The 11,197-nt window shown below is 38.5% G+C and overlaps 1 non-coding gene across 1 annotated transcript; it reads left to right on the top strand.

Moving 5' to 3' along the window:
• The first annotated feature begins 10,441 nt into the window (after positions 1-10,441).
• Positions 10,442-10,513, top strand: TRNAE-UUC (transfer RNA glutamic acid (anticodon UUC)). The gene has a single exon. It is a non-coding gene; the product is annotated as a tRNA-Glu (tRNA).
• Positions 10,514-11,197: the final 684 nt, after the last annotated feature.

The raw sequence follows: 11,197 nt of genomic DNA, 5'->3' as shown, positions 1-11,197 counted from the left end.
TTTCAATACAGTCCAGGAACCTTTCTTCCGGCTGAATTTAAATTCGGTCAAGGGACCTTTCTTCCGGAACAATTTAAAAACGGTCCAGGATTTTTTTTCCGGATCAGTTTAAATACGGTCCGTGAACCTTTTCTCAACGAAACAAAAGTTCCGGTCCTGCAACGGAATTCAATAGAACCCATTAGAATTTATGGTTCCTGGACCTTCAACAACCCTGGCTTCAGCCTCAAGTCAAACTGGTACGGTGGCAGGGTTGGCATTTTTTCTTTTATAGAAACAAACAAAACAGTTTTTTTAAAAATGTTTTAAATGGTGTTTTAATCATGAACAAAAAAAAACATGTTTTAAACAAATAAAACGTTCAAAACATAATGCCAAAAAGACTTATTTTCAAAAAATAATGATTAATAAAGAATCTGTTAATCATCCAAGGAAGGAATGTGTTTCTAGTTATAAAGCAAACACTTGACTCATCTCGTGGTAGCTACTCTGTTTACCGAAATACTACATTGTATCGTGAATGCAACAAAATATTGACATTAGCAACTTTGTGCAGTATAAGTGCTGTTTCATCCACATACTATTAAATTTTAAAAATGTTTTAAACCCTTGTACAAATATAGCCAGGTGTTTTAAACGTGGCTCACGGGCACTCATTACGATATGTATCTTTGTTAATTAAATATACACTTTCAGCCAATGAACAGATTTCTGTGCACAGTAAATACCTAGCCCCGCGACAGGATAAGTTTGCAGCAGGTTTTATGTATTAATCCAAGCAAGAATGGCGATCAGCATTTCCCGTGCCAGTCTTGCCCCAAGCTCCGAGCTGTTCATATCACAGACAGTGAGAAAATTGGCAGTATTGCAGCGGAACTATTTTCTGCGCGCACGTTTGCGTCTACATATGCGACAAGTTGCTGCAAACTTAAACTGTCGCGGGGCTTAGGTAAAATGACACGGGTTGAATGAAAAGACAAAGTTACAAAACGCGCAAATAACCACAGACTATCAAATATCAAGTATCAAAATGTATTTTAAACAAGTGTAAAAAAATGTTTAAAACACTATGTTTAAAAATATAAATATGCTGACCAAGGCACTAATTTATTTTATTAAAAACATAAACTAAACGTAACGTTTCAACCTTCTAGCAGGTTCTAGAAAGGTGAAGAAGACACAATGAACTGGAATGGGGGACTGAAGTTAAACAAAGAATGGAAGAAAGTGTTAGAAAGAGTGGAAAGGACAAAAGAGAAAGAGGAGAGAAGAGGAAGAAGAATGAAGGAAAAAGAGCGTGAGATATAAAGCCCAACCACATTCTATATGGAAGCATATATTTTTAGCCTTTTAGGTGAAAGTTCACATGGGGGACTGAAGTTAAACAAAGAATGGAAGAAAGTGTTAGAAAGAGTGGAAAGGACAAAAGAGAAAGAGGAGAGAAGAGGAAGAAGAATGAAGGAAAAAGAGCGTGAGATATAAAGCCCAACCACATTCTATATGGAAGCATATATTTTTAGCCTTTTAGGTGAAAGTTCACAAGTGAAAGCCACCTGCTAGAAAGTTCCAAAACAACTTTCTAATAGTCTGGAGGAAGTAATGTTTTGTGTATATATAATGCCCTGTTTTTGGTATCTTGTTACATTTGTACTTGATGCAGAGTCTGATGAAGACCTTGCTAGAAGGTTGAAACGTTACGTTTAGTTTATGTTTTTAATAAAATAAACTACTGCCTTGGTCAGCATATTTATATTTTTTCATAATCATAGAAACAAGGCTCACTATGTTTAAAACTTATTAAGCATTTGTATAAACAAAGTCGTATGTTTTAAACGTTTAAGATAAGTTGTTTTAAACACTTTTGTTTTAACATGCTAACCTTTACCGTGGTTTTAAACAGTATGCTATTTATGAAAATCCAGGATACGTCCATGAGATAAAAGAAGATTACATGATTCTCCCCAAATATCAGTCAGTCCCTTTGAATTCGCCGCTGATCACATCACCCCCACTCACAACCGAAGAAAGTGTGGGCCATTGCCCCCACACCCATATACGCCTTCATGGCGTGGTGCTAAGCACAGGGGAGCACTTTACTTTACGTATAGTTGTGGAACCCGCCCTCCTTCCCCGTGATCATGTTTTGATGTTGGTTCCTGCAACGTGACCTTTCTCGTGACGAAATGTCAGTGGTGGAGACATTTGCAGAGCCATTGTTCCAAACATCCTGAAAGCCGTTCCTTGCGTCCATTGAGCCCTCGCACTTTTGTTCTCGCATTCCCACCCACGGTGGCAGAGGGTTACATCGTTTCACAACCCATTTGCTCCTACTCATTAAGAATATGACAGAACAGGCAGATAGGTCGAAGTGATGCCCCGTAACCTTAACTATTAACGTCTTCTGGACGTTTGGCCGACGCCTGTTTCTCTCTTCCGAGAAACCGCTATGATATTTTAAAATCTGAAAAAAATACATATGCTTCACGTTGTTCACGTGAATCTACGTATGGTTTGCTTTCGCTGTTGGCAAGGACGTATTTAAGGGGGATCCAGGGGGTCTGGACCCCCCTCCCAAAGGCTTACCAAGTACTAAAATTAAATAATGAAAATACCGTATTTTTACTTATACATATAATAATAGCAATACAATATTAATTTATATATTTTAATTAATATTATTTTAATTGAGTATAATTATAACAATTAGCCCGGCCCTGTGGCCGAGTGGTTAGCACATCGCGCTGCGACGCCAAGGGTACCGGGTTCGAATCCTGGTCGGGCTTGGTTGTTTGTGAATGTCCATTCATCAATTTCATCATTTCATCACTCATCCCCATCTTCGCAAATTAGCCAAGCGGCACAAAACGCGAAGTAAAATAAACTAAATCAATCAATCAATCAAATTATAACAATTATTGTAAATTAAACGTCATTATTTTTATTATTTCTGAGACACTTGGTTCGGACCCCCCCCCCCCGAAATAAATTTCTAAATACGTGCCTGGCTGTTGACTTAGATATTCTCAACAATTTAGTCGCCATGTAAGCTTATTAAACTATTGCTAGACAAAATCGAATGCAAACCACACGAACATTCATGTGAATGTTGAGGAATTCTAGAATATCATAACGGTTTTATGAAAAGACAGGAAAAATTTTTAAAAAAAGTTACCCTGATGTCCGAGCCTGATTTTGGATTTTTCAACAGTGAATATTTTTAGAAAAAAATTCAAAATAAATTACATTGTTCCCTAGGGTGTTTCCAAGGTTTCTGTGTTACTTTTGTTCATAAAATCATAAAAATAACCTATTTTGGAGGCAAAATTCACGCAGTGGTCGTATCAAGCTCGCTCTTGAGATTTGTGTTCAGACACGAAACACTTGCTAATGACTGAGAAAAATTGGTTCTTGCCTTTTGTTAATGATGGTATTTGATAATTATTATAATTACTATATAACTGCACCTATATAAACAAAATTAATATGTGAAGTGAGAGAGGGAAAGAGAAAAGTGTACACGAGCAGAGAAATAGTGAAAATAAGAGAAAACTTAGCAAGACATGGAGAGAACGATCAAGATGCGTAATATCTTACCCGGTTAGCACCAAAACCTTATTTCTCATTTCAAAAGCGTGAGTATTTGTTTATTTACTTTTTAAGTCCAACTTTATACACAGAAAGGCTAAACGGGAATGGACCTACAGTTTAATGTGGGTTTGGAGCAGCTATGTGCCTCCACTGGGTACGTGGTTATTTCTTTTAAAACAAGTCGGTTTTATTGTTGACAAGAATTAACTGAAGCTACTGCTTCATAACAAAATAATAAGTATATTACAAAATCAGATTATTGCTATTTTGTAGTCATTATAGAGGCATTAAATAAACACATACCCACAACAAACGTGTTCTTTAACAGTAACACTGGGGGAGAGGGACAATTTCCCATAGGTCTTTCTCGCTGCGACAGCTGCCGATCACTGTTGCCAACTGCGCTCTTTTGGAACCAGATCTGGCTCTTTCCTGCACTCGCTTGGCTGTGCACTGTGGCACCCGCTCTCTGCCCCACTATGATCCCACCACTGGCTCCGGCCCACATAGACCAACTTTTGCCATGAGTGTACATTTTGCACGTGACTTGATATTGTTATATTTTCTGCGTCACCCACCCCCTCTTACCTCCCCAGCTACTTTTATATAGCGTCGTGGCTAAGGTGAAGGTGACAATATTGTTATCAGGGAATCCTTTATTTTTGATTTCATATGAGCATCAGTGGATTATTGAAATGGGTGATGCCGCCAAATCTAGGTGGTGAAAATTAAGAATAAATTGCCGCGTCACTTTAAAGCTAACGGTAATAGCACCTCCCCCCACCCCTCTGACATCTAAAATTACCCTAGGAGGCACTTTATGCAGCCTTCGTTAATCTAGCTCCTTGAAAGTCATCTTTAGCTCAAATGGTGAAGTGTAGCTCTTTTATGCACATCGGGTTTGGCAACACTGCCAGGATGGCCGTAGGAGGCAAGGAGAAATGCATTAAGTTTATGGGACCATTATTTTATTCGTTCTCTCTGGAATATCAAGCATCCAATGTCGTAGAAAAGTATATACACGGAAAAGGACACGTTGAAGTATGTCATAGTAGAAGGAAAAGTCGAAACTCCCATTTGATTAGCCGCAATTTGAAGTTGAAGTTGATTTCCCATAAGGAATACATGGGATTCTGTAAATACTTATTAATTATATTTTTCAAACATCGTGTCTAGCTTATTAATCAACTTGAAGAACAGTTTCCACTTGCAACATTGAGGGAAATTTATACTTTCTTGCATACTAATACATTTTTTAAAATAGCAGTGCCCAATCAGACGATATTGAGATAAATGCACAACTGGTGCGTAATTGTCCCTCTTCGCAAATAAGGCTATAATTTTTCATAATTAAAACATAAAATGGTCATGAAACGTGGAAAGCATGAGAACCAGGGTAGAACGAGGAGAGCTGCTGGGAAGAATGTATGGGGAGCGTCAAAAAATCCACATCGCCCGGGTGAAAATGTTATTTTGAGCGCCCCTGGAAACGCACAGCTGAAGTACAGGGTGGCTCAATAAGTCACTTAACAAACTCAGTACAAGGCCACTGCGTCATGGAATGTGAAAATGGCGATGACCAATCATTGCCTGGCCTTGCCTTATGAACATAAACATTAGCCTTGTCACTGTGAAGGACTTTTAATTCAATGGAAGCGTCACACTGTAAATTGTTCGCGACAACCATTCATAATGCACAGCTATTCGTGGATGTATCCGATTAAAATCGTGTGCAATGGCATGCGAACTTCTCTCCCTAGACGTCACTTTTATCTCGATGCATTACCGATGCGCTAAACAAATTTTAAGGCATTTTTCTAACACCTCGAAAAGGAGCAAATTGGTACAATAATTCAGTCATAACTTTTTACTGGTTAAAGATACGTCGAAAAAACCTTCACCATTGCATTTCTCGTGAAATTCTAGCCCATTTTGATATGTCGCACGACCCCCTTCCCATTTAAAATTCTGAAGTTGAATTCAAGATGGCGGACATCAAGATGGCCGCCGACCGTGTGGTTGCGTCAATGTGATTCCCCCTTGGCCAGGCAATGATTGGTCATCGCCATTTTCACATTCCATGCCGTAGTGGCCTTGTACTGAGGGTGTTAAGTGACTTATTGAGCCACCCTGTAAATCAACGAAAAGGTTGAGAAGCTAGCTAGTATTCTTATCAAAATCGTGAGGTTATTAATCTAAATACAATTAACAATGATTAAAGTAATTAATAATTATTGCAGCCATTAATAAAAGTAATAATTCAATTTTCAACACCTCAACCGAAGAGTATTCCAGGGATAGTCTACCTCGGGGTTGAGAATCACTGAATAAATAATGACTTTAACTGGAGAAATTATTACAGCACAATGAAATCAGGGAAGTCACTGTACCATCCGCTTTAACACATGACATCGCGATAAAAAAAAGAGCCTGGGGGTGAAACCAACCAACCGTCCTACGCAGAGGCAAAATGACCTGATAAATCGTGACGTCACCTGTTCCTGTGCTGGGCGTGACGTCACGATGTGAGTTCCCATGGCAACAGCCATTCTCCTAGCCAGGGATTCGAGGGAGGAGGGGGCAGGCTGCTGGAGAACGCCAGGGAAAGGTGAAACGGGCGCGAATCAATACCTCAAAATCTCCAGCTTCGTTTAGGATCGCAAGCTCAGGGAATGTTGGTAAATACTGGAACTACATACTCCTTGCAGAGCACATTTGAGGGGTGGGTGGAGGAGGTTGAATGACGTGCAAGATAAAACAAACATTTCTATAAAATAAACATGTTTTTCCCTTAAAGCGAATGTTCCTGAATAAACAATTGTTTTTTTTTTTAAAGGTACACTTTCAGTTGTATTGCACAACAATGTACCATTCTCAATTCCTCTGCATCCATTGTTGGAATTGTTACGCCTGTCTGGTTCTAATAGTACTTCAAGGGCCTTCCTGTTGGCGTAGTGGCAACGTTGTCGCCTTGTAATTAAGAGGTCTCGGGTTCGATACCCGGTGGAGTCACATTGCGTTATGGTTCGGATTCAACTTTAAACTGTGGGTCCAGTCCAAATTACCCTATGTGTGCATAAAGTGGACTTAAATCAAGAATTTCAATCAATCAATTGAGTAAAGAATATATTTTGCTGAGACACTTACATTTTTATTTGCATTTTTGTTACTTGGCGTAGTTTTTCTTCCCCTTTTGTGTAATCGCAACAATGAGGATGAGTGATTAATTGATATGAAATAACTCTACAAAATTACAATTCTTTCGCAGCTCACTTTGTGTGACAATGAAGTTTTATTGAACAGAGTATTGATACATAATATCCCATACAGCACATAAATGTCCAAAAGACTTCCATTGGATGTCCCTTGGATATTCATATCGGAAGTTCTGGATATCCAATAGATATCCAGAAATATCCAATAGACAACTATTGTCCCCTGGATATCTATTTGTCCGCATACGTTATATCCAGTTGACATCCAGAAAATAATATGTTAGAGACGTTTCTGGATCACTTTTGGACTTGTTTTAGGCGTCCAGTTGGTTGTTATCTGGAGGTTATGCTACGATTTAGACATATCTTTGTACAAAGTTTGGGTATTGCATGGATAAGAAAAGTACAATTTTTAGACTATATTCGGATCTTAGCTGGATATAATTCAGATGTAAAAAGAACATCTTTTTGACTGGTATTTAACATTTTCTGGATGTTATTGGGATGCAAGAAGAATGTTTCCTAGATGTATTATTAAGTAGATTGGAACTTTTTCTGGACATTTCTCTAGAACTATACCAATACTGTTACATGTATTGATATTACATAACTTCCTTTCATATTATCATTATTACTGAGGAAGTTTGGGAGTGCGGTGCTTAAAACAATAATAGACAAGAAATCTAAGCAAGAGATCATAAATAAGGGAGTAAGGTTGAAAACGAGGAGAAACAGAAAGAGAAATGATTATGAAGATAAGGACAAAGAAAGGTATGCTTAAATTGACGAAAGAAGATGGAAGAGCCAGAAACAAGACACAAGAAATTAGAAAAAAGAAGAGAAGAGGTTCAAACAAAAGGAAGAAGGAAGCAAATCTTCTTTTTTCCAAGGGGACAAGTGAAGGCATAACCACCTATCTTGCGAAATCGCTTTACGTTTAATACTGAAATTAATTTTACTGTGAAAAACGGCCTGTTTCAATGCAAGTCTTTGAACTTTTAATGGAACGACAATGTAAGGTAAAGTATAAGGTTTAAAAGTGGAGCAAACCTGAGTGGCGGAGTGGTTAGCACATTATGCTGGGGTTCGAATCCCGTTCTGGTCCCTTTATCAATGTCATCATATCATCACTCATCCTCACCGTCGCTATTAGCCAAAACTGGAAGGAAAGCGAAGCAAAGTGACAAAAATAAAAATGAAAAATTTGAAAGTGGAAAGGTAAAATCAAGATTATTGTAAGGTGGTCGGGATATTTTATTGTAGTTTCTCAAAATTTTCACTTTTTTTCTTGGTATTACCACACGAAAACGCTTGAAAGAGGGGGATTCAACCCCTCTACTTTAACCATGGTCTCTGTGGGCCAATGTGGCAACGCCGCTTATCAGTCGCCCCCTCCCTCTGTCTCCAGGCCCTAGTGTGTGGAAGAAGCAGTCTCCTTGTGATTGGTGGGATTTTCTTGGAGCAATATTCCCTCCCCCAATGGAAGCAGATCACGCAATCGATAGCGGCCAGAAGTGCGCAGTAAACAAAAGAGAGTCGACACGTAGAGAAGGATTCCCATGCGGCAATCGATAATCCTCCCGACCGGTGAGGCGAGAGCAATCCCCCGTCCGTCAGTCCCCGAGGTGGAAGATTCCAGAAACGCTGAACGCTGACTCATCCTTGTTTCCGAACATTTGAATGCCTCAAAGCGTGCAAGGTCAGAGGAAAACTATGGACAACAAATAAGCATAACTCGTAAACGTAGTCGATCGTTCGAAAGTGTACGAACATAACTCTTCAACTAATGCGGGCTCACACGAATGACTTTTTAATTAACGTTATGATACGCATTCAATCATCATTGGTTGAGAAAGTAACCAACCAGTGGCTGTGATTAGGGAGAGCTTTAGCCCCAAACTACGCTAAACTTTATCTACAAAGGGAAAGCAAACTGTCCTTGTCCCCGTAGTTTTGATACCCAATCGCCTCCACTGCAGGCAACCAATTATTTGACTTAAAGGTCTCGATGGCGTTATATTAATAAATAATAATATATTTCTTTATTAAGCGGGCGAGATTCAGGCTATAGACTGCTCTGCCACCTAATATTTATCAATGTAATGTTACATATATGTAGGGACATTGAATTTTCGCGATGCGCGAAATCGCGAAATGTGAAAAAAAAAAAAAAAGATGCAATTTTGAACATTCTGCACGTAACTACAACCCCAATGATGAAATATGGATGAGTTTTATTCGCGAAGTAATGCGAAATGTGTGCTTTTCCACGAAATGAACGCTTTTTCGCTAAATAACCGTGAAATATCATCAAATTAAGTAGAAAACACTCAAAAACCGGCAATCGAGGTTGTGCGCGCAAATTGTCGATTTGTAACGAAACGTTTGCCTAAAGTTTCCTACCACTTGCAGCTGAAGTACGTTTTATCTTCGATCACATCAGGAAGACGCTGCAAATTTGGATTTCCTATGCACAAAATCTCAGTTCGAAAACAAACTTCGCTCCCTGTCAAGCTGCATTCCTTTCTTCCCCGAATGTCTACTCAAATTCCAGTTTCATTGAACTTGCTAGCTGTAGGCGCGAGAAGATTAGTCTGTTCCCGTACATCAAGGGAAAGAATGGTGTAATTTGTGTTCAGTCATGAATGAATTTTGTTTATCATCATGTGATTTTCAACATGTGTTTGTGTATGCGCAGTAGTGATTATTTTATTTGTTTGACAGCAAGAATATCCTTTAAATACATACAATGAATAAATCACTTGAGATATGCAATTTAGAAATGAAGTGATTTTGTGTTATGTTTTGTTTTTGGTTGGACAGCTAAGTACTTGTGTGTACAGTACCTAGGTATATAAAAATGAAGTAGTTTATCAATTCATAGTTCTTTTGTATGTTGTTTCCTCTCATAATGAAAAAGTGAAAAAAAAAAATTTTTCCACCGCTGATATATACCGCTGATCTATCTATATATGATAAGCTGCATATGGAACAGCAAGCTACATATAAAATTATACATATATACCTGGAAGAAATACAGGTAACGTTGTTCCCTTGTAATCAAAGAACCGGGTTCGATAGCCGGTGGAGACACATAATGGTTCGGATCCCACTGTAAACTATAGAATCAGTCCCGATTAGCCTTTCTGTGCAGACTTAAAGACAAACTCAAACAAACAATTGGATTTAAGCAAGTCGAGAAAGTGGCATTATAATTATTGGGTTAAAATTGAACAAAAAATATTTTGATCAATCTGTTGATGTTTCTATACGATTAATAAATATTGAACACTAATAGTAGCCCTTTGGATTATCCATATGCTGCGTCATACATCGCTTTTTATCCAAAAGGAAGACATACGCACTTCGCCCCTTGAATAAATGCAACCCGAAATACATTACAAGTGCGCGGGATTGTATACCTTACAGGATTCGTATGGATTTTATCACTTGATTTTCCAACTCTCCACACTCCATACTTCCTCTTTTCTTTTTAAAAGCTTGGACCAGCGCCCCCTGGCACCTTCCACTAGCTACGCAACTGCTGCAGGTGTATTCTTGTTTTCACACGAAATCATCAAACTACGAACATTAGTTTTAAAATATGTGCAGTAAGTAACAAATTAATGCTTCACTTCTCCCATGTGGTCTAGTGGCTAGGATACCTGGCTTTCACCCAGGAGGCCCGGGTTCGATTCCCGGCATGGGAACTTTTTTTTATCTTCTCTCTCGTTTCATAACGGGTAAGACCAGACATTATAAGAAGGGTGCAATTTTGTTAATCATAATCGGTGACATGTTATTAAACATTTTAATAACAATTTCTGAATTCACCAAACGCCCACTCTTCAAAGCATTTGTCGTTACTCGTGGCATAAGAAAGTGCAGTCTAACGAAATTAGCGTGACACACTGCGAAGTCATTAGTTCAAGGTTCGAATCTCGAGCAAGTTAAGGATAGTGATAGGTACAGAAAATAAGAAGATAGACTATGGCGGCATGTCTACCCAAGAGGATCTTAGTAGGTCTACCCAACGCGGAATACCTCCATATAGATATAACTAAGCAAATAAGTCTGCAGTATGTTGAGATTTTTCATCTTTGTTTTATTTTATTTTTGAGTATGGGAGAAGGAAGATAAGTACCGAATGAGAAAGAGTAACGAGGTGGTAACCATGGCTACAAGAGTTTGTTATAATATGTATAGGATGAGGTGGAGTATACGAATAGATAATCATGTTCTTTTGTTTGTAAAATATTATGTACAAGTCAACATAATAAAATCTGTGTCATTTTTGCAGTTGTAGCAAGTATAAGTATAAACTATAGGGCGATATCAGATAGTTCTTGTTGAGTCGGCCTCAGTGGCGGAGTGGTTAGCATAACGCACTACAA

Source organism: Lepisma saccharinum, chromosome 28 (genome assembly GCF_977018435.1).
Source record: "Lepisma saccharinum chromosome 28, izLepSacc3.1, whole genome shotgun sequence".
NCBI lineage: Eukaryota > Metazoa > Arthropoda > Insecta > Zygentoma > Lepismatidae > Lepisma > Lepisma saccharinum.
Note: the sequence above shows the minus strand (reverse complement) of the source record. Positions and strands in the feature narration are given on the sequence as shown.